The following is a 22,789-nucleotide window of genomic DNA, read 5'->3' as shown; positions in this document are numbered from 1 at the left end:
ATGAATTAGAATTGCCTTTTGGTTTGAGCTCCATTCATTCAGTATTTCAAGTATCTTTATTGAGGAAGTACCTTGGTGATCCTTATTTGGTGGTTCCTTTGGAGGGATTGGGTATCTCAGATTCTCTGTCTCATTAAGAGGTCTTGGTCGAGATCTTGGATAGGCAGGTTCATCCATTACAGACCAAGGATGTGGCCTCGATTAAGGTTCTATGGCGGACCCACAAGGTGGAAGAGGCTACATGGGAAATGGAGGAGGACATAAAGTCTAAGTAATTTACATATGTTTTCTACTCCTGTGATTCGTGAAAAACGTATGTGTTCTTCAACATACTTTTGTTTTCAAACTTTTTTAAAGGAAAGATTAATATCTTTGCATCTTTATTTTCTAACTTGGTCAAAGGTTGGATTGATATTTGATAATGCAAATAAATCGTGCTTGTGGTTACCCTACCTTGTCCGTCATTCAGGGATGAATGTTCCTAGTGGGGGATACTGAAACACCCTGGGTTTCTTGCCCTTAGAAATTTTCTGGATTTTTGGAAACTGTATAAGATACGATTAGAAAATAACTCGCACACTAGGATACGAGTGGTATGGGTTAGACATATGCTGACCAGTGATGGTTGGTGGGTTGGATTTGGTTTCTGGAATGGGTACGATTTTCTTGGTATGAGTCGTATGGATAGACACAAGTCATTTGGTTTGGGTCTTTCCTTCACATATTCTAAGACTTGGTGGACTAACTTAAATCTGAGTATGAGTGGCTCACTATGAGCCATATGTTAGGGTACGAGTCATACCATGGACTCATATGGTGGGTAGTGTTCAATCTTCTTTAGATTCTATTCTGCCAGGGGTACGAATCATGGGTACCAGTCTTATACATGGATATGACATGGTTTGGGGTGAGTCATACCTTGGATAATGTTTGGTCCAAGGGAGATGACCTTAGGTACGAGTGATGGGTACCACTCGTATTGGAGGGTACGACTGGTATGAATAGTCATATCCCTCTGACAGGATTTTGGTACAGTTTAACTGAGGGCAATCTAGATATTTAACCACTAAACCTAGTAAGGCCCCATGACTTTTAACACACTTTGGAGGTTATTTTCCCTATGATTCCATTTTTTAACAATTAGAAAACACTCTCTAATCCTCTTTAATGTTCTAGGGCAAAAAAAGCTAGGGTTTCATCTTAAGGATTAATTTAGGGCTTTTGTTGGTGATTTTTTTTCATCATCTACTCAATTTAAGGCATGTTCTCTTCCCTCATTGTTAGTTTCAACTAAAGGCATGGTTTTATTCAATGTTTTTTATTAGAGGTGGTTTTATACACTTTTGTATTATTATTCTAGCTTATTTTGCCTTGTTTTGAGAGCAATTCGTGAACTTTATGTGTTAATATTGATATAAATAATCATTTAAGTGTCCAAGTACGTGATTACAATGTCCAAAGTGTTTTTCAAACTAGTTTTTACTTAATTGAGTCATTTAGAGTTCAACCCGGTAAACTAGTTTTACTAGCTTGAGCTAGGTGTATGTCTAGTTGGTTTCGGAGGATTCTAATGTGTTTAATTTGTACTAAATGGTTTAAATGTGTAATTATGAGTGGAATAACTTTTTTGTAATGGACAAAGTTTAATTTGATTAAGTCAAGAGTCGGAATAATAAGTGGAAGATCATTGCGGATTTGCCTTATCTTAGCTTGTGTTTTGATTCGTCATTGAGAATATTGTGTTGTTTTAATCTTTAATTTTTGGTGTGTGATATTGTAGGAAGCTTTGTGAGCTGAATACGGTGATATATTATTGTTAAAAAGACCAAAAATTCATTGGAAATACACCATAAAAGACATGGGAAAAAGGAGGAACGTTCAACACTTAACCAAATTTTTGGAAGAAAATTCCAGTGAGTTAATGTGATACCATCGCGTCGCGTTGCTTATGTCGATGCTAAAATCAATGCATCACATTGATGTTTTATGCACTGCCAATTGATTTTCCCGACACAAGTGGAATTTGTCCAAATTTAAATTCAAACCAATGGCACAGATATTAGGGCAAGGTGGGAATCTTCTTGAGGGAATATTGTGGACTCCGTGCAGCTCATAAATTTTAATCCTACTAAAATTAGGATTATTTTATTATATAAGGACACCTGGAGAATATTGAACAAGCGGGGAATATCTTTGGATAAAATTGATGGGGCTGCTACACGGTTTTATTAGGTTTTAATTTTTTTATTTAGCTTTTAATTTTTATATCATGTATTCAAATATTTGGATCGTGATTATGAATATTATCGGCTAAACGCCCTTTTTTTGGGGTTAAATCCAAGAACATGATTACTATTGTTTTGGATTAATTTTGATTAATTTTGCTTATCATATTGGTTGTTTATTTATTCTTGTTTTAATTATTTTATGGATTGATCACTCATAAAATACATATATTGTCAACCTTTTGATCTCGAGATAGGGAATAGGGAGATAGAACATGGGAATAAACAAAGTTTGGGTTTTTATTCTTTTATAAAATAAAGAATTAAACTTAGCGTCTAGGACAGGGTTGTATTAGATGCCTTACTTGATTCAAACGTAGGATGATATATTTTATTAACTTAATAGGATTATTACATCCCCTCTCAATGATGTAGTTGAAATGTTCATATTAGGTAAAAGATTAGAGGTTGGGAAACCATGATCATGCAATTAACCCTATGAATCAACAACCGAAAAAGCAAATTAACGAATAAAATTTAATAACATAGTATAATTGTTCGAAGTGCTTTAACCCTGGGCTTTAATCCATTGATTATCCCAAGACTTTTATTTTTATGAATTATTTATTTAATTTTTAATTTACAAAATTACATACTATATTTTTGGTTACTTTATTTCAATCGTTAAACTAGAATTGGATAGTCGGTGAACGCATGTCCTTGAGAGATTGATTCTTGGGCTTTCTTGAATCCACTTTACTAATTCATAAGACCAAGTACACTTGCGTGTGCGCTTGGGCGCTGTTAAGTTTTTGGCTCCGTTGCCGGTGAACTGTAACTAGGCAACTATCTTATTTTTAGTTTTCTATATTTAGTTGTAAATAGTTTTTATTTTGTTAGTTTCTTTTTATTTTCCCTTATTTCTATTTTTCTCACACTCTTCTTGAGATGTCATTCTTGGATAGATGGTTTTCGAGGGATCATGATTCTTGTCATTATTGTGGAGGACCCCACCATGAGGCTTTTTGTCCAGATTTAGATCCAAGCATTTGTTGGGGACCTGCTTGTTTTCGACCTGTGTAAGAAACTATAAGTTGGTGTGTGGCTTGTGGAAATTTGTATTACTTTGCTGACATATGTCCTTTTAATCCTGATTCAGTCATGTTTGTAGGAAATACTCTACAAACAACTAAGGAGGTTCAGGAAATACCATCACCACCATCTCCACAGAGGCAGAGAAAAACACAAGAATCACAACCACTCAATTGTCATCTTTATCTTTAGACTAAAATTGAGAAGGTGAATGAGAGTGAGTGTGTTATTGATAGTGTAAATCTAGAAGTTGGATTGGTTGGGCCTTATTTAAAGAACTTTTCTACATTATGTTTAGATGATATCTTGTCTGTGGAATCATTTAAAATAGTGGAAGAATGTGAAGATGAGGCACAAGAATCCTATATTTTTAATTTTACATCAGATAAGCAACATAAAAACATACCTCTCCTCAAGGAGGAGTGGTTTACCATGCACATTCTTTTACTCGGTTCCATAATCTTTGTACCACCACCCCTATGAGTGAGGCAAAAAGATAGATGCAAAATTGGGGGTGAAATTTATATCCTCAAGGTGGAGGAAAAAGTTGATATGGGTCATGCCATGATACTAAATCAAGTGCTTCTTGGGAGGTAACCCAAGCTAAGGTATGTTTTATTTTTAGTTTTTAGTTATTTTTATCTTTATGTAATTTTTATTTTTGATTGAGTCACAGGTTATTAAAAAGTTTGAGTACCGGGACCTGAGCTAAGGAGCATGACAAAGACTAAGTGTGGGGTACACGAATCTCATTTATAAGTAAAGATGCTACTAGCTAGGCCTAGAGGCCTCAGAGAGTATTTCTATCTCTTACTTTTAAGTTCACTTTGGGGACAAAGTAGATTTTTAAGTGTGGGGTGGGGAAATTTCTAAATTTTGGCTCAATTTTAATTTTTTTGTGTGTAAGATATTCTTGTTGGTGCTATTTGTGATTACATGGTGCAAGTGTTTTGTTTGATAAAAACATGTTGAATGAGTGAATTGCTATTTTTGAGACTTCTAGGCTCAAGTTTTTGACTCATGTACTTTTTTGCTTAAATTTGAATTCATGATATTGTTGGTTGGGAGTCTATGATTATCCTATTGAATTTAGTATGTGCCATGTGTGATGTGAGTATTTTGTATATTCCTTATTGCATGTGATGTCTAGAACCTGCCCGGTGTGTGTGCAAAGCAAAACAAAGAATATGAGTTTAGGAGATGATTTAGGCATTTCTTTGATAGCCTTGTTTTATATCTTCTATTTGTCCTACCCTTTGTGCATTATCCTAGTAAACCCCCATTGAGTCTTTAGCTTATTTTCTTTGTTAGCCTCATATGTATCCTAATCCCCTTCTTTGATGGACCTTAATTTGATTCAAAAAACTCCTAAGTGCTTTAATGAAAAATTGATTTAGTAAGAAGTTTGAGAAATTAAAGAAGAAAAAGGTCAAATTGAGTCCCAAGGTAAGAGTTATTGGTGTTCATATTTGATGTGCAGTGGTTGGGAGTGATAAAAAATGGTGTTAGAAATATTCTCATAATTGTAAAAAATGAGAAAATTGAATCTTGAAGGAATAAACAATAGGCCCACCATGAGTTTGTGAAAATGCTTAAAAAAGATGGGGCAAAAATAAAAGAATGGGGTAGACAAAAATGGTGTAAATTGGTTATTGGAGATTGATTTTAAATGTATAAAAGTGATGTATTAAAGAGCTTAGAGAGGTTAGTCACTATTATTGGCCAAAATAGTTTCTACCCATCCCTTAGCCTACATTGCAACACGAAAAAGACCTATTTGATCCTATACTTAACATTCTGATATTAGTAGAGCGTTACACTAAGGGCAAGCCTATGTTTCATTTTGTGTATCTTGTGAATTCTTTGTGAGAGTGAACATAATTTGATTCTTAGATCCATTATGTTATAAATTACATTATTGTGAGTGATTATGGTTAACTCTCGTTGTGAGGGGCACATGTTTGATGAAGGTGGATGATTTATATGATGTACTTGATTGAATAATAAGAATAAGTTTTCCACTTAGGTGAGTCAATTCTTGAGGCTAGGATATTTTGGAGTAGTGTTCATGAGCTTTCAATAGTGTAAATAACGTGCTTTGTGTAGAAACTTGCATTCCGTATAGTCATTGTAGTACTAGCTTGAGTGTCTTGTAGTTAGTAGAAGTGCAGCATCACCTAAGCTTTTTATGCTTAGAATAAAGAGTTTTTCGAGGAAAAACAAAAGTTTAAGTGTGGGGTGGTGATCAGCGGTGGTTTTATACACTTTTGTATCATTATTCTAGCTTATTTTGCCTTGTTTTGAGAGCAATTCGTGTTCTTTATCTGTTAATATTGATATAAATAAGCATTTAAGCATCCAAGAGCGTGATTACAATGTCCAAAGTGTTTTTCAAATAAGTTTGTACTTAATTGAGTCAATTAGAGTTCAACCCGAAAAACTAGTTTTACTAGCTTGAGCTGGGTGTCTGTCTAGTTGGTTTCGGTGGATTCTAATGTGTTTAATTTGTTCCAAATGGTTTGAATGTGTAATTATGAGTGAATAACTAGTTTGTAATGGACAAAGTTTAATTTGATTAAGTCAAGAGTCGGAATAATAAATGGAAGATCATTGCGGATTTGCCTTAGCTTGTGTTTTGATTCGTTGTTGAGAATATTGTGTTGTTTTAATCTATAATTTGTGGTGTGTGATATTGTAGGAAGATTTGTGAGATGAATACGGTGATATATTGTTGATAAAAAGGCCAAAAATTCATTGGAAATACACCACGAAAGACATGGGAAAAATGAGGGATGTTCAACACTTATCCAAATTTTTGGAAGCAAATTCTAGTGAGTCGATGCAATACCGTCGCGTCTTGTTGCTCCTGCGATGCTAAAATTAACGCGTTGCATTGCTGTTTCATGCACTGCCAATTTATTTTTTTGACAGAAGTGGAATTTGTCCTAATTTGAATTCAAACCAATGGCACGGATATTAAGGTAAGGTGGGAATCATCTTGAGGGAATATTGTGGAATCTGTACAGGTCATAAATTTTAATCCTAATAAAATTTGGATTATTTTATTATATAAGGACACCTGGACAATATTGAACAAGCGGGGAATATCTTTGGATAAAATTGACGGAGGCTGCTAGACGGTTTTATTAGTAGAGCCCTTTGCAGAACCGAAAGTAATTTTTTATCTGAGGCGAAGAGCTCAATATTACATTCAACAGGGACAAATGGTTGAAATACGAGATCCAATTATTGCTGATATAAATTTTGGAAATGTTCCAGCTCCTGTTATTCCAGTTGTTCCTATTCAACCAGCCCAAGACCTATTCGTGAGGTGGGACTCCCACTTACGAACCATGTAACTAACAGCATTCGGAAGCCTACACTAGGAGGATAGTGAGAATTGAAACAAAATATGGTGCAATTATTGAATTATGTGGGGCAATTTCATGGACTTTCACACGAGGATCCACAGCAGCACATACAGACCTTCTTGGAAATAAGTGATACATAATTTTTGAAGATATGAATGCTGATTATATCAGGTTGACACTTTTCCCTTTTTCTCTAAATGGGGAAGCAAAGAGATGGTTACATGCTGAACCACCACACTCTATAACTTTGTGGAAGATTGTGCTCGGAAGTTCCTTATTCGATTCTTTCCATCCCAGAAGACTGTATGATTGAGGAGTGAGATCTTAAGTTTCAGACAGAAAGATGGAGAAAATCTCTACCAAGCTTGGAAGAGATTCAAAATCATGCTAAGAAATTATACTCATCACCATCAATCGAATGAAGTCTTGGTGCACACATTTATAGAAGGCCTTGAGTCTAATACAAAGATTCTCTTAGATTCAGCAGCAGGAGGCCAAGCTTTGGAGAAAACGTATAAAGAACTGTATACATTGCTGAATCAAATTGTACAAGGGAATCCTGATTGGCATGTAGACTCAAGGAGTGCTCCAAATAAGGTTGTAGTGGTATTGGAGGTTGATCAATTCACTGCATTACAGGCACAGATTGCAGCAATGTAGAATCATATGACTACTCAGCTCAACAACTTAAAGTTGGGTACAACATAACCAACAGCCATAGCAAATGTAGTTCAACAGGTATATTCGTGGTGTGAAGTTTGCGGAAGTGGTGAGCATAAAGCAGATGCATGTTCAGTTAATCCAGATTCAGTCAATTATGTGGGGAATGCAAATCGTCAGGGTCAAAAGAATTTTGGCAGTACGTATAATCCAAACAGGAGAAAGTGAAGGAAAAAGAGAAGCATAAAGAAGAAGCCAGTTATAAGAAGTTTCTACATCTTCTGAAGAAGGTTCAAGTAAGCCTTCCTCTTGTTGACATTCTGTAAAGTATGCCAAAATATGTGAAATACTTAAAGGATATTGTTACCAATAAGAATCGATTGACTGAATATGCTACAGTTGCACTTAATCAAGAATGCGCGTATAAAATTCAAAATAAACTACCCACGAAGTTGAAGGATCCAGGTAGTTTCACCTTGTAAATTACCATTGGTTAGACTATTTGTACACGTGGATCGTGTGACTTGGGTGCTGTCATAAATCTTATACCCATGCCATGGTACCAAAAGATAGGTCTTGGGAGTTCCAAAACCACGACTATTGTGTTGCAGTGTGCGGATAGGTCACTTTCTAGGACAAATGGTATTATTAAAGATGTGTTGGTGCAAGTGGGATCTTTAATCTTTCTGATGGATTTTGTGATTCTTGACTTTGAGGCTGATCCATTTATTTTAGGATGACCTTTCTTAGCAATAGGATAGTCACTCTTTGATGTGGCAGCTGGAAAAATGACAATGCGAGCACATGACAAAGTAGAATTTTTTGATGTGTACAAAGCATTGAAACTGCTAGCTATATATGAGGAGTTGTCTTCTATATCGGTTATTGATATTGCTTCAGATTGGCAGTTGCTTTTATGTGATGATACATTAGAGCAAGCTTTGACGGGTCATAATCTGTATGGCAATATGGAAGCATTGGAATTGGTCCAGGTTGTGAATTTGGTAGTGATTAAGACAAACAAAGTTCCATTCGAGCCTTTAAATAGGCCAAGTGGTCCCTCACCCAGGCCTTCAATTAAAAAAGTCCCTAACTTGGAGCTTGAGGTTTTTCTTCTTTATTTACAATATGTTTTTCTCGGTGATCAAGATGCCTTACCTATTATTTTATCTACAAGACTATTAGATGCTCAGGTAAAAAAAGCTATAACAATTCTAAAGAGGAGAAGAAAGGCGACTGGCTAGCAGATATCTGACATTATAGGAATCAATCCAGCATTTTGCACGAACAATATTTACATGGAAGAGGGTTACAGACCTAAAGTGCAGCAACAATGAAGGTTGAGTCCTATGATGAAGGAGGTGGTCAGGAATGAAGTGATCAAGTGGTTAGATAGTGGTATTGTCTACCCAATTTCCGATAGCAAATGGGTGAGTCTAGTGTACTATATACCAAAGAAGGGAGGAATTACTGTAGTGACTTATGATGATAACGAGTTGATTCCCATATGTACCATGACTGGTTGGAGGATCTCTATTGATTCTCGAATATTAAATAAAGTAACTCGTAAAGATCATTACCCAATTCATTTCATAGACCAGATACTGGATAGATTGGTGGGGCAAGAGTATTATTGATTTTTTGTATGGGTACTCTAGCTACAATCAGATAAGCATAGCACTGGAAGACCAAGAAAAGGCTACTTTCACTTGCCTAATGGTACATATGCATTTAGACGCAGGCCATTCGACTTATGTAATGCACCTGCTATATTTCAAATATGTATGATAGCTATATTTCCAGACACGGTGGAAGAATTTGTGGAGGTATTAATGGATGATTTCTCAGTGTACGGTAATTCATTTAAAAAGTGCTTGCAGAATCTCGATAGAGTCCTAGCTCATTATGAAGAAACAAACTTGGTGTTGAATTGGGAAAAGTACCACTTTATGGTTAAGAAAGGAATTGTCTTAGGCCATAAAGTGTCATGTAAGGACTCGAAGTGGAAAAAGTAAAGGTTGAAGTGATTGAAAAATTGCCTCATCCAATCACAGTCAAAGGAGTGCAGAGCTTTATGGGACATACAGGGTTTTATAGATGATCCATTCAAGATTTCTCAAAGATTACAAGTCCCATGTGCAAATTGTTAGAGAAAAAAGCCAAGTTTGAGTTTGGGTCTGATTTCCATGAAGCTTTTGAGAAGCTTAAGAAGAAGTTGATGGAAGCACCTATTCTGGTCGCACCAGATTAAAAGTTACCTTTTGAGCTGATGTGTGATACTAGTGACATTGCGGTGGGAGCAGTGTTAGGTCAGAGAAAAGATAAGGTATTTTACTCAATTTACTATGCTAGCAAAGTGTTGAATGTTGCTCAATTTAATTACATAGTTACGGAGAAAGAGATATTGATAGTGGTATGTGCATTCGATAAGTTTAGATCTTACTTAGTTGGTACAAAGTTCATAGTTCATACTAACTATACTACCATTAAGAATCTTGTGAAAAAAAAAGGATGCAAAGCCACAAATGATTAGGTGGATTCTTTTACTTCAAGAATTTGATCTTGAGGTGTGAGATAGAAAGAAAGCTGAAAATCAAGTTGCTGAATACTTGTCATGGCAGGAAAATCGAGACCATATTATGGATGACTTTCTGAGTATTAAGAAAGAGTTTCCTGATGAGAATTTATTGTCATTAGATGCAGCTGAGTTCCCATGGTATGCTAACATTTTGAACTTGATAGCTTGTGAGATGTACCTTCCCGAGGCCACCATACAACAAAGGAAAAAATTGCTTTATGATTCTCATGCTTACATTTGGGATGAACTATCTCATGCTTACATTTGGGATGAACTATACCTTTTCAAGCAGGGTCCAGATGGAGTTATTCGTAGGTGTATTCTAGAGGATGATTTTTTAAAGGTGTTACAAGATTGACACTCATCTCCATATGGTAGACGTCACGGGGGTGAGAGGACTGCGAGAAAAGTGCTGCAATTAGTTTTTTTCAGGCCTACTCTATTTTGAGACGCAGTAGTTTTCATACAGAATTATGATCAATGTCAAAGGTTGGGTACCATATCTAGGCATCATGAGATGCCTCTCAACAATATTTTAGAAGTTGAAGTCTTTGATGTTTGGGGGATTGATTTAATGGGTCCATTCCCATCTTCAAAAGGTAATCTGTATATTCTAGTAGCAGTTGACTATGTCTCCAAATGGGTGGAAACTATGGCTAGTCTGACCAATGATGCAAGAGTGGTGTTGACATTTATGAAGAAAAACATATTTTCTAGATTTGGCACACCAAGAGCAATAATTAGTCACAGAGGTATGCATTTCATTAACACTTGGTTCAAGAATCTTCTTGCTAAATATGGTGTTAGACACAAAGTTTCCACTGCCTACCATCCCCAAACTAGTGGACAGGTTGAAGTGTCAAATCAGGAGAATAAGCAAATACTTCAGAAGATAGTGAATGGGCAGAGAAAATTGGGTAAAGAAGCTAGATGATGCACTTTGGGCCTATCAAACAGCGTATAAGATGCCCATTAGGACGTCTCCATGTCGCTTGGTGTATGGTAAGGCGTGTCATCTTCCTGTGGAGTTGGAACACTAAGCATATTATGCAGTAAGGAAGCTGAACTTTGAGATGACTGCCGCGGGGGAAAGAAGGTTATTACAACTGAATGAGCTTGATGAGTTTAGACTCCATGCTTACGAAAATGCTAAGCTATAAAAGGAGAAGACCAAAAGATGGCATGACAAGCAAATCAAAGATAGGGTATTTAAACTCGGACAACTTGTGTTGTTGTTCAATTCACGGCTTAAGTTGTTTCCGGGAAAATTACGATCGAAATGGTATGGATCATTTGAAATGGTACGTATGACACCATATGGAGATATGGAGTTGTGGAATAAATAGAAGACCGAAAAGTTCCTTGTAAATGGACAGCATGTAAAGCATTATTCGGAGGATCATCTGGATAAGCACAAGAAATCTATCACTTTTGCTGATAAGTAATGATAAGCTGAGTCGTGCCACGACGTAAAATAAGGTGCTATATGGGAGGCAACCTACACACTTGTATTGTACTAGGTAGTTTAATTTTGTAGAATAAAAATGAAAAGAAAAATGCAAAAAGTTGAGTCATACCACGACCAAAACTACGACGCTGAATTGGAGGCAACCTACTTTTACTTATAATATTTGTTGTTTTTGTTTGAGATTGCAGGGAATTGCAAAGTGAAAATAAGAAAATTACCGCATTTGAGGAGAGTAATCAGGTTTACAAAATAATGTATGTAAGTGGGGATCTTCTCAGGTAAGAAAAGAGTGAAAAGTATACATGGAAATCTGATTTTAAATAATGGCGCGACGCGGAATGGGGTAGATTGACAATTGTCAAATTCCAGTAAGTATCCGCGATTTCCATCGCAACACGGAGAAATACGATTTGATAATTGTCAAAATACAGTGACTTGACGCGTTATCACCACGTCGCAGGGGATAGTAAAATGGTAATTGGCATTCTTCAGTAGGTCACGCAATCACACCACGTCATGAAGAGGGTTACAATTGGGTATAAAATGTTGAATTAAACCTAACCCGACCTGCCCCTCTATAAATACCCCCTAAACCTTAAACCCCCTTATTTACCCTTAAGTGCCGCCCTCTTCCACTCCACTCCTACTATTTTCCTCAAATTTTCCCCAACTTTCTTCCTTCTTTCAACCTTTAAGGTATGCGCTTTTGATTTAAATTTACATCTCTTTCCTTTTGTGTCTTGTGATGTTGGATAGAATTTGCTTCTAATTTTACTTTCCCTATCATAGTAGTTGTGAATTATAACTTCTTATGTGATATATTGTCTTGCAATCTTTGTGATTTTTTAATCTAGTTTTCATGATTTTGAGTTGCTAAGATAATAATAATTTGGGGAGATGTCTACTGACTATGTTGACTAATTTCTATGCGATATGTGGAAATGAGGGATGAATTCTTGTTGATTGCTTATTTTCAGTATGCCCTCTTTTAATGTAATAATGAGATTTAAAAGGGAAAGTCTGAGTACCCTATGTGTTGATGCATGTGTCATACCTAACAACTAAGTGTGGGGTGGACATTTACCCAAACTGCACACTCAATTTTAGCTAGACCCATGGTTTCACATACTCAATTTTTTGTTACATCTGGTTTGATCACAGGCATTATGGAACTATAACCAGTCAAAGGCAAGGCAAAGACAGGTCCTTCTGCACCTGCTAGGAAGAGGAGCAGGCTATCTAAAAGTCAAATTACTAGGGTACCTAGGGCTCCACCACTTCAGTGGGGGTAGGTTTGTAAATTTGGATTCAAAGCTTTCCACAAGGATGGGAAGCAGTGGTATTCTAAGAATACGAATGCCAACTATATCCCAGAAGTGCATATTGATTGTGCCAGTCTCATGAGAGAATGTCCGTCCATGGTATGAAGAATTGAGGCAGTCAACATAAATCTCATGAGACAAGTCATCACATCACCTTATGACTCGTAGCTTTACTAGTGAAGATGGCAGTAGGAAAAGCTAAGATGAAAAAGCTAACCGGAGGCTGAATATGACTCATAAAGAGTGACTATGAGTTATGGTGAGGAATCATAAGGACAACAAAAGCTTGGTTACCTGCAAATGATCACTGGAATGGCTATGAATAGAAACATATGACATATAAAGAGAACTTATGAGAAAACCATACGAGTCATAAGTTTGGCTAGCTTAGTTTTTCCAATTCCATTTTAGCTAGAATTTGTTTCCTAGGGTTTCTATGTATCTTGACCGTCCTCACATTGACATGCTTGATTTCATATATGAGTAAGGAGGGACTTATTTTTTGTGAGGGAACATGGGTTGTATTGCTAGCTGCTTAGTTGTTTGGGTAGTGTAACTTGTATATATACATAGTTTTTTGTTGTTAATGTAATACTATAGCTTGATTCCTTTGTGTCACATTACTGTGCTTCATTAATACACATAGTTGGTTTTAAAGTGATTGAACTTGGAGAGGGTAATGTGTTGAGCTAGAATTGATCATTGACTGCCATAGCTATCTTACGTTTCTCTTTCTTAAGAATCATCGTATTGTTTGGTTATCTTTTATTGCCTGAGGACATGCAACGTTCTAAGTTAAGGGTTTTGATCTGCTATAGGAATATGGCACTTACGATGCTTAAACTATGAGAATACACATATACTTAAGGATCCTTTGTTAATTTGTTGTGTTTGTGGGAATACTTTGTAGGAAATTAGGTTTTGGGATGCTAAATTCAAGAAGACTTATGAAAAGTTGAGTTTTTGGATACCTACTTGAGCATTTTTGGTCATTCTTGGGACTTACCAAATGTAGTTTTGGGGTTAAAAAGTGAGAAAATAAAAAAACCCCTTAGGAATTGTCTGGAAAACATCTGGAAGCCGTCCCAACGAATTCAGTCATGACTCGTAAGGTCTATCTACGAGTCGTGGCTTGAGTGATAGCCAGAAACCCATTTTCAGCCTTTACTACCCAACTTACAACTTCGTCCTAACAACCTATAAGGAGACCTTACGAGTCATAGCTTGGACAACTTCAACACAACTTCGATAGTGCTTCAGTATTTTTTCCATAACGTTTCACCCTGATATCAGATTAATACAAAATTGGTATTATTCAAAAGATAATTCAATTGTCTATATATTTATGGGTCTTAATATAAAAAATTCTAAGTACAAAAAAGTTATGCTCTATTGAAGATGGCGATAGTTATACTCTTCACAAGAACTTAATCATTATGGGATGTTTTCACTTGCCTGTAAGCTAAGAGCTATTTGTGATTTTAATATGTATCTAAAGTTACCAAAAAGATCTAAAAATGTTGAATTCTGGTTAGCTTATGAGTTTTCACATCACTTTACGACTCATAGATTTACTCGTGAAGATGGCAGTAGCAGAATCTAAGATGAAGAAGCTAAGTGGAGGTTGAATACGACTTGTAAGGAGTGACTACGAGTCGTGGTGAGGAATCATAAGGATAATAGAAGCATAGATACCTTAAAATGATCACTGGAATTCATGGTGAGGAATCATAAGGATAAAAGAAGCATAGATCCCTGAAAATGATCATTGGACTGCCTATGACTAGCAATATATGACTCGTAAGGAGAACTTACAAGTAGACCATACAAGTCATAAGTTTGGCCTACTTAGTTTTCCTATTCTATTTTAGTTAGGATTTGTTTCCAAAGGTTTCCATGTATCCCAATTACACTCCTATGATGTTTTTAAGTCATATTATGCATGGGTGATTAAGTTTTCGTATTTTATTTAGGATTTGATTTCTAGGGTATCTTGTAATCTATAAATACCCTTTAGACGTTGTATTAGATATTCTCATTCATGTATTCATTATTCACATATTCAGGGATAAGACCTTGGGCACTATCCTAAACTCTTATTATTATTGGTTTGTTCTTGGTTTGTTATTCAATTTAAGACTTTTGAATTTATTCTTTCATTATTTTAAGATTGATTTTGTAATTTTGTCTGTGGATTCCATGATTGATCTTATAACTATGAGCGGTTAATTCCCTTAACTAGGGTTGTAGGAACCTCAATAGATTAATTAGATGCGACACTCTGAGACTCACAACGTAAAGAGTGAGATTTTCCAATAAGTCCATACGATAGTTGGTGATACATAACTTGTCAGATTCTACATGCAAGGCATTGGAATAGTTCGATAGTTCACAATAAATCTACGGAGTTGAGAAGAAAGGGGAACACAGGCCTAGTGTTCTCCTTATATAGATTACAACCAGGAGTACCCAATTTTTTTTCTCTTTCACTATTTTAGCAAATCCCCTCTTTTACTTTTATGCATTTCCCAGTAATTTCAACAAGTTCGAGATAGATTTTTGGCCTATTCCCTATGGGTTGATCCCAACCTAGTTTGGTTACTATATTTGACAACGACCATTTTATTCTTCTAAGGAGGTGTACTTTGGGTGATATCACTACTTACTCCAAAAGAGGAGTAGTGACTAAGAAATGATAAAGACAACAGTAATTTGGAGTTTAACTATCGATCAATGCTTCTAGGATTTATCTTAGTAAGATGGTTAGAATTCATCTAATAAATAAAGACTCAAAAGGTAATATTTAACTGGGATCAAGATAGGGGTTAGTAAGGCGACATCTTGAGACTCAAAAGGTAAAGGGTGAAATCTATCTACTCTTCCAAAATACTGTAGATGGTACATAACTTATCAATTCTTTATGCTAGATATCGGGTTGGTTCAATAAAGCATGATAAGCCTATGGAGTTGAGAAGCCAGGGAGAACACAATCTTAGTGTTCACCAAAACTGATTACAACCAAAGTTGATATTTGTTCCTTGTTTGGTATTTCCATTTAAATCCCACCATTTACTTTTCCAATTTTTGCCCGTTGACTACAATATCTGAGATCCACAAGTCCATGTATTCCCTTGGGATTTGACCCCAATCTTTGTTAGATTGCTATATTTGACGGCGACCACTATCATCTTCAAGGTGAAGGTGTAGCTTGGGCGTTATCAATTATCCAGGAGGGTCCTGAATAGTAAGTAAAGTCCCATTATCCAATAAGGTCCTGAGAAAAAAGTAAATTCCCATTTACTGGGATAAATTTTTTTCACTAGTTCATCATTTGAAAAATTTTGTGAGTGTCAAACTAAATCACAACTTGCAAAATGTATAATGCATAGGTGAATCAAGACTCTGACCAATAAATGCAGTTCTTAAGAGTAAAATTGAATGACAAAGGCTAGGAAGGGCGTCTCCTAAAAATTAAAGTAAGGGACTCTGACTAGAAAATGCATCTTCTAGGAGTAACGGTTAAAAGTAGGAAGTGTGTAAGAAGTGCATCACCTGACAAATAAACTTGAATAACCCAGACAAGAAAGTGCATCTCCTGGGGGTTAGATGGAAGGACTTGACTAGAAAGTGTGACTTCTAGGAGTGAAGGTTAAAGTTAGGAAGCGCATTACCCAACAGATAAATTTTGAATATCCAGAAAAAGAAGTGCATCTCCTAGGGGTTAGATGGAAGGACTCGACTAGAAAGTGCATCTTCTAGGAGCAAAGGTTCAAAATTAGGAGGTGCATCTCCTAATAAGCAACACTTGAAGATTCAAAGTTAGGGGGTGCCTCTCCTAATAAACAACACTTGAATCACCCAAACAAGGAAGTACATCTCCTAGGGGTTAAATAGAAGGAATCAACTAGAAAGTGCATCTTCTAGGAGTAAAGGTTCAAGTGAGGAAGTATGTCATCTAATGAATGAAATTTGAATAAACTAGAAAAGGAAATGCATCTCCTAGGGGTTATATAAAATAATTCGACTAGAAAGTGCATCTTCTAGGAGTAAAGGTTTAAGTTAGGACGTTTCACCTAATAATCGAAACTTCAATTTCCCAGACAAGGAAGTGCCTCTTCTGGGGTTAAATGGAAGGACTCGACAAGAAAGTGCATCTTCTAAGAGTAAAGGTTCAAATTCGTAAGTGTGTTACCTAACGAACAAAATTTGAATTATCAAAGACAAGGAAGTGTATTTCCTAGGGGTTAAATGGAAGAACTCGACTAGAATGTGCATATCCTAGGAGTGAATGTTTAAGTTAGGAAATTTTCCACCTAATGAACAAATTTTGAATTACCCAGGCAAGAAAGTGCATTTCCTAGGAGTTATATAAAAGGACTCGACTAGAAAGTGCATCTTCTAGGAGCAAAGGTTCAAATTTAAGAGGTGCATCTCCTAATAAAGAACACTTGAATTACCCAGACAAGGAAGTGCATCTCCCAGAGGTTAAATAAAAGGACTTGACTAGAAAGTACATCTTCTAGGAGTAAAGGTTCAAATTTAAAAGGTGCATCTCTTATTAAACAAAACTTGAACTCTCCTAGGAATACAGAATAATGCATTTTTACTATGATTGTGATTATCAAACCTATGTCGCAATGCTGCCTCTTACATTTGCAGAAGTGAGGAATTACCTCTTTGGACATTTAGGCTTTGAAGCCCTTGATTTGAAAGTAACCTATGTTCCAGTTTCATACAATATAAACTTATGAGTATAAAAATATGGTGGCTGGCTTGTCGCTTCATCTTTCGAGGCAATCGCTCTTGCACTTGTCATATTTAACTTGCTTCAAACTAGTGACGTGGGTCAATGACTTATCGCACCATTAACCTAATCTCATCTATCAAGAATGACCTTTATGTAAACACTATAACTCTGTCTCACAGTGATTCCATACTGAACACTATTGAAACCTTGAATTTCCTTGAATTCACAACCTATCAGTTGATAGGACGTATTTTGCTGCACTTTGGATAATTTTACCGTCATGGTCGAGCTTTTGTATTGCTCTGTATAATTGAAGAAGTTGATAGCAAGTTTTGTAATCCTTTCTTAATTTTTTGACATGGACTTGACTCAAAGGCATGAGAAAAATGATAATGATCTTCTATTTGGATAGAATACTCAAGAGGACAAAAATAGAAATATACAGAAGAAAGAAAAGATAATGAATGTCCCTTTTTGAAAAGAGTAAAGAAAAATTTATATTAAAATGATAGTCAACTCTAATGGTTATGATGCATTTGGATTAAATTGCTTGATCTTTCCATCCAAACTTTTCACCAACAGTTGTTGAGTTAATGAACCTGAAATTGAATTGCTTCGTTAAGCACATTATACTCGTATATCCCATTTTGATAATGATATCTCGATGGATTTTTTCCAATAAGCCTCACTCATTTTTACTTGTCTCAGCTCATTATCATTTTACGATGCTCGTGGGGGGGGGGGGGGGTTTACCCATAAGACTCTCTCATTTCAATTTTTCTTAACTCATAATTGTCTTATGGTGCCCATGAAGGTTTTCACCAATAAGACTCTATCATTTTTATTTCTCTCAACTTACCATCGCCTTATGGTACCCGTGAGGGTTTTCACCAATAAGACTCTCATTTTTATTTCTCTCAGCTTACCATTGCCTTAAGGTGTTCGTAAGGGTTTTTACCAATAAGAATCTCTCATTTTTATTTATCTCTTGATTTCTTATGCCGAGGAAGACAAGTAGTACCCAAAATGCATCATCATGCCCATTACATGCTTAGTCTTAAAATTTTGAAAGATTGATTTGGAGATCTTCTTTGGTTGCAAAGTGACTTTTGGACACAGTTAGAAATAAAGGATGACATAAGGCTCAAACAATATTTTAAGTGGGATGGGACATACTACTTTTGGAATTGACATAAATAAACAAAAGTTAAATCATGCCCAAGTTTCTTTTGACTGGGCATTCTTCAACTTTTACTTGGTTGGAACAAAACCCATAGTAGGGCTACCTATGGATCTTGTCATTGTAAGAATTAGGTCAAACGTAGTTCAGGTAACTTGTTCTTTTTCTTTATTTTGATTTCTTTTCTCTTTCTTTTTTTCTTTGGAACTTTTCTAACTCTATTTTTCTTGCCGTTCTCATCTCTTTTTTGTTGACTTACTCTTTTTTTTTGAATTTTTCTTGATTCTATTCTCTTGCTCGACACTTATATCTTTTTTTTGAACTTTCACCGACTCCAACTTGATTCCAAAAGAGTTGTGCGAAAGAAAAGATAGAACTAAAGCTCAAATAGGGTAAATAAAGGATGGCACAATATTTGGATAGCAGAATTAAATGCCTTCATCATATCGATCCTTAAAAATGCAAGTACAAAGCATGTAATATGAAAGTGGAAGATGAAGATCACTTATATTACCTTTTTTAAAACACTAACTTTAACTAAGCATATGCGTTACTTTTTTTCCGCACTTGTCAAACATACAACTTCATTTTTGTTGTACACATCTTATATTGGATGACTCATACTTAAGTGGAGAACATTTTCCTTTTTTTTCTCTTGGCAGGATTTTGTGCATCCACTGTTTGATCCAATTCAAAATGATTAAGATGTGTCTTTCCAATTGATGACCAAGTTATTCTTGTGATTATCAAAATGATTGTCTTAATTAATTCTAGTAATACATCAATTCGATCACCAAATGTCTCAAAACTCTATCTACTCTCTCAGATGCTCTTTTTCTAACTTTAACATTCTGATTCAATGCTTCCTGATTAAACTAGATTTTAAGATCTGGCTGAAAATTCCACAAGCATGTTATATCACTAGAACCAATCATAATATAAAAAATGTAAGGAAGACAAACAAACATCATAAAATAAAACAAAACGACAAGGAACACCACATATTTCATTGAAAGGAAAGATAGAAGGGTTTGAACAAAGACAATAAAGAAACAAAACAAGACAGATCCCAAATTACAACCCTGAAATAATTCAAAAAAAAGGAAAACAAAAAAAACTACCAACAATCCTTCCTAGTAAGGAGATGAGTGACTTTCTAATTTGAGCTTGACATCTTAGCCACTAATTTTCACATCATCATGACTAGGTCTTTCACCACTATCAATGTCCTGCACCATAATCATTTTATTTTGAATCACCTTTTCTATTTCTCTTTTTAAAGCACGAAAATCTTTAATACAGTGGCCCTGAACATTATAATGATATGTACATCATACATTAGTATTGAAATTTCTTGAATATGCTTCAGGATTATACCCAAGAAGAGGAGTGATCATGCTCTACTATATCAATCTCTAAAATAAACTGGCATATGATTCTCTAATTTGTGTGAAACTATCCCTAGGCTCCTTCCTCTTTTTACTATTTGGCTTGGATAAAACATCTAGCCTAGAAGGAATTTGGTATGTTTTTAGCGTTAAAGGATTATTTTGAGGAGTTGGTCCACGCTATTATGGATAAGAAGGTGGTTGTCTATATGGTTGTGTACTATTTACTAGATATGGAGATGGGGTAATAGAGTATAATGGGTTTTGGGAAGGATAGTAATGTTGGAAGTAATTATGGAGCTTGGGGTATAATCTTGGGCTTGAGACTGAGAGTAATGGTGATGTGTTCTTTTCGAATGTGTCCATTGGCCAGTTGTAACAGCAACTGCATCTTCATTATTCTTCTTTCTCCAATATTTCTTAAACCATTTTGATGTTACAAAATACATAATGCGACCAGTCATAATCCCATCATCTATCATCTCTCCCATTTTTAGGACCTCAATTAATGGTTTTCCTAATACTGGTAACAATTTTTGAGAGTATGTTTCATCATATACTTGAATAAATACCTCCACCATCTTACTTTCTTTCATTGGTGGTTTTACCCTTGCAGCTTGTTCGCGCCATCTAATGGCATATTCTCTGAAACTTTCAACACTCTTCATTTTCATATTGGTCAAGTAATTTTCATGGGGGACCAAGTCAATATTGTATTGAAATTGTTCCACAAATTTATTTTCCATATCATCCTAAATGTTCCACTTAACAATATCTTTATCAATAAATCATTCAGAGGATAAACCTGCAGACTTTCCTTGAAATTAGTCATAAGCAATTCTTGTTTCCCTCCAGCCCCCTCAAATGATTGCAATAATTCCTCAAATGTGCTACGGGATTGCCGTATCTATCATACTTCTCAAATATTGGCATCTTAAATCCAAGGGAAAGGTTAACGCTTGGAAACATGTATAAGTCCTTATATGAGACACTTTTATACTCCCCAATTCCTTACAGGTTCTTCATAGACAATTCCAAACTTTTCATCTTTCTGGCCATTTCTTCTTATTCTTCTATCATAATAAGCTTCTCAGCGTTAAGAGAAAATTTAGGCAGTTGGGTGTAGCCATAAGGATTAGTCAACTTAATTGTGGGCTCAAGAGCATAAAGTTGATCACCAGAAATATTCAATACAAGATCGCTTGTAGAGTGGGAAGGCACAACCATTGGATCGACATCAAAAGGAGGAGCTTCATGTGGGGTGAAGCCACAAAAATAGGATTTATAGGTGGAGCCACGTATTTGGTAGTTTTGTGTTGGGGAGATAGGAGATGAATACTGGAAGTGTCAGGATGATGCTGCCCTGGGGTAAATCCTGATGCATATTGTGTCTATCAACGAAAATGGAAAATTATGCATATGACACTGGAGGCAAGCTAAAAAGATATTCCAGGTTATCAGTGGGAAATGGAGGAGGAGGAAACCCATTAACCTAAGCTCAATGTATTTCTATCATTTGCTACCTTAATTTCTGAATCTCTTCATTAGGTCCTAAATTCTCATTCTTTGAACTCTCTATCTGATTAGTGACAACAACCTCGGTATTCTTGTTGGCCATAACTAACTTTCTCTTGAACTTGGTATAATATGAAGGACTAGCCAGAATATCACAAACCAACAACTTAAACTAACCGAATTAGAAATAACAAAGGCGTTAGAATGCAACACTTTTAAAAAACTCTTTTTTTTTAAAAAATCACTAGAACCCTAGAAGGCGCCTACGTATCTTACCCCCGTGAGAGGAGAATCAGATGGGCGTAGTTCCTGAAATTTTGATACAAAATGACCAATCAAACTCTTTTTTTGCTTTTCATTCTGAAAAATTTTCACAAGAAATTAGGCACAAATCTTTTTTTTAATATTTCAACTCTGAATCCCTTATTAAAAATAAAGCCTAAAATGAAGCCTATGATTACTGAAGAAAAACCTTTATGGGTTTTTGATTTTGAAGTTTATACAAAAACGAAACCTAAAACTTAGTAAAGAAAAATATTTTTTGTATTTTTCTTTTTAAATAAGTATATGAAATACCACTCTAAATGAAGTATGAAGAAAATCTTTTTGAATTATTTAAATAAGATCATCGAACCCATGAAGAGCTGCCTATATATATCACTCTCGAGAGAAGAGAGTCATGTGTGTATAGTTCATCTAGATTGTACTATTATTTAATAAATAATAGATTGGACCATGACCTGAGGGACACAGCTAAGACATACAATGAAAAAGTCGATAAAATCATTTTTTGAGTTTTCAGTTTGAAATTTCATATAAAACGAAACTAACAACTATGAAAGAAAAATCATTTTGTATTTCAGATGAAATTGTTCTAAAATAAAGCACCACCACAAATAAAATAATCTATAAAGTTTGCAATGTATAAAAAACATGAAGACACTAAAACAAAAAATCTTTTTGACATCTTCATTATATGGAATGTACAAAATTTCTAACATCTTTTTTCTTTGAATTTTCTTCCCTATAAAGTGCAAATCTCCTATCAAATAAAAATATTTTTTGAAAATTTCAAATTACAAATTCATGCTAAACAAAATAAAGGAGATTTAGATGTTTAGATTTTTGAAAATAATGCGTGCAAAAGGTAAAACAATTCTTTTTGAATTTTTGATTGTGGAAAGCAAAAGCCATATGGAACTCTTAAAAACTTTGAAACACTTTTCTTTGATTCACTTTATTT

At 35.3% G+C, this 22,789-nt stretch overlaps 1 non-coding gene across 1 annotated transcript; it reads right to left on the bottom strand.

The window, feature by feature from the left end:
• Positions 1-6,994: 6,994 nt before the first annotated feature.
• On the bottom strand, positions 6,995-7,101 carry LOC124893959. Its single transcript, XR_007050955.1, has one exon. It is a non-coding gene; the product is annotated as a small nucleolar RNA R71 (small nucleolar RNA).
• Positions 7,102-22,789: the final 15,688 nt, after the last annotated feature.

Source organism: Capsicum annuum, unplaced genomic scaffold (genome assembly GCF_002878395.1).
Source record: "Capsicum annuum cultivar UCD-10X-F1 unplaced genomic scaffold, UCD10Xv1.1 ctg67782, whole genome shotgun sequence".
Lineage (NCBI taxonomy): Eukaryota > Viridiplantae > Streptophyta > Magnoliopsida > Solanales > Solanaceae > Capsicum > Capsicum annuum.
Note: the sequence above shows the minus strand (reverse complement) of the source record. Positions and strands in the feature narration are given on the sequence as shown.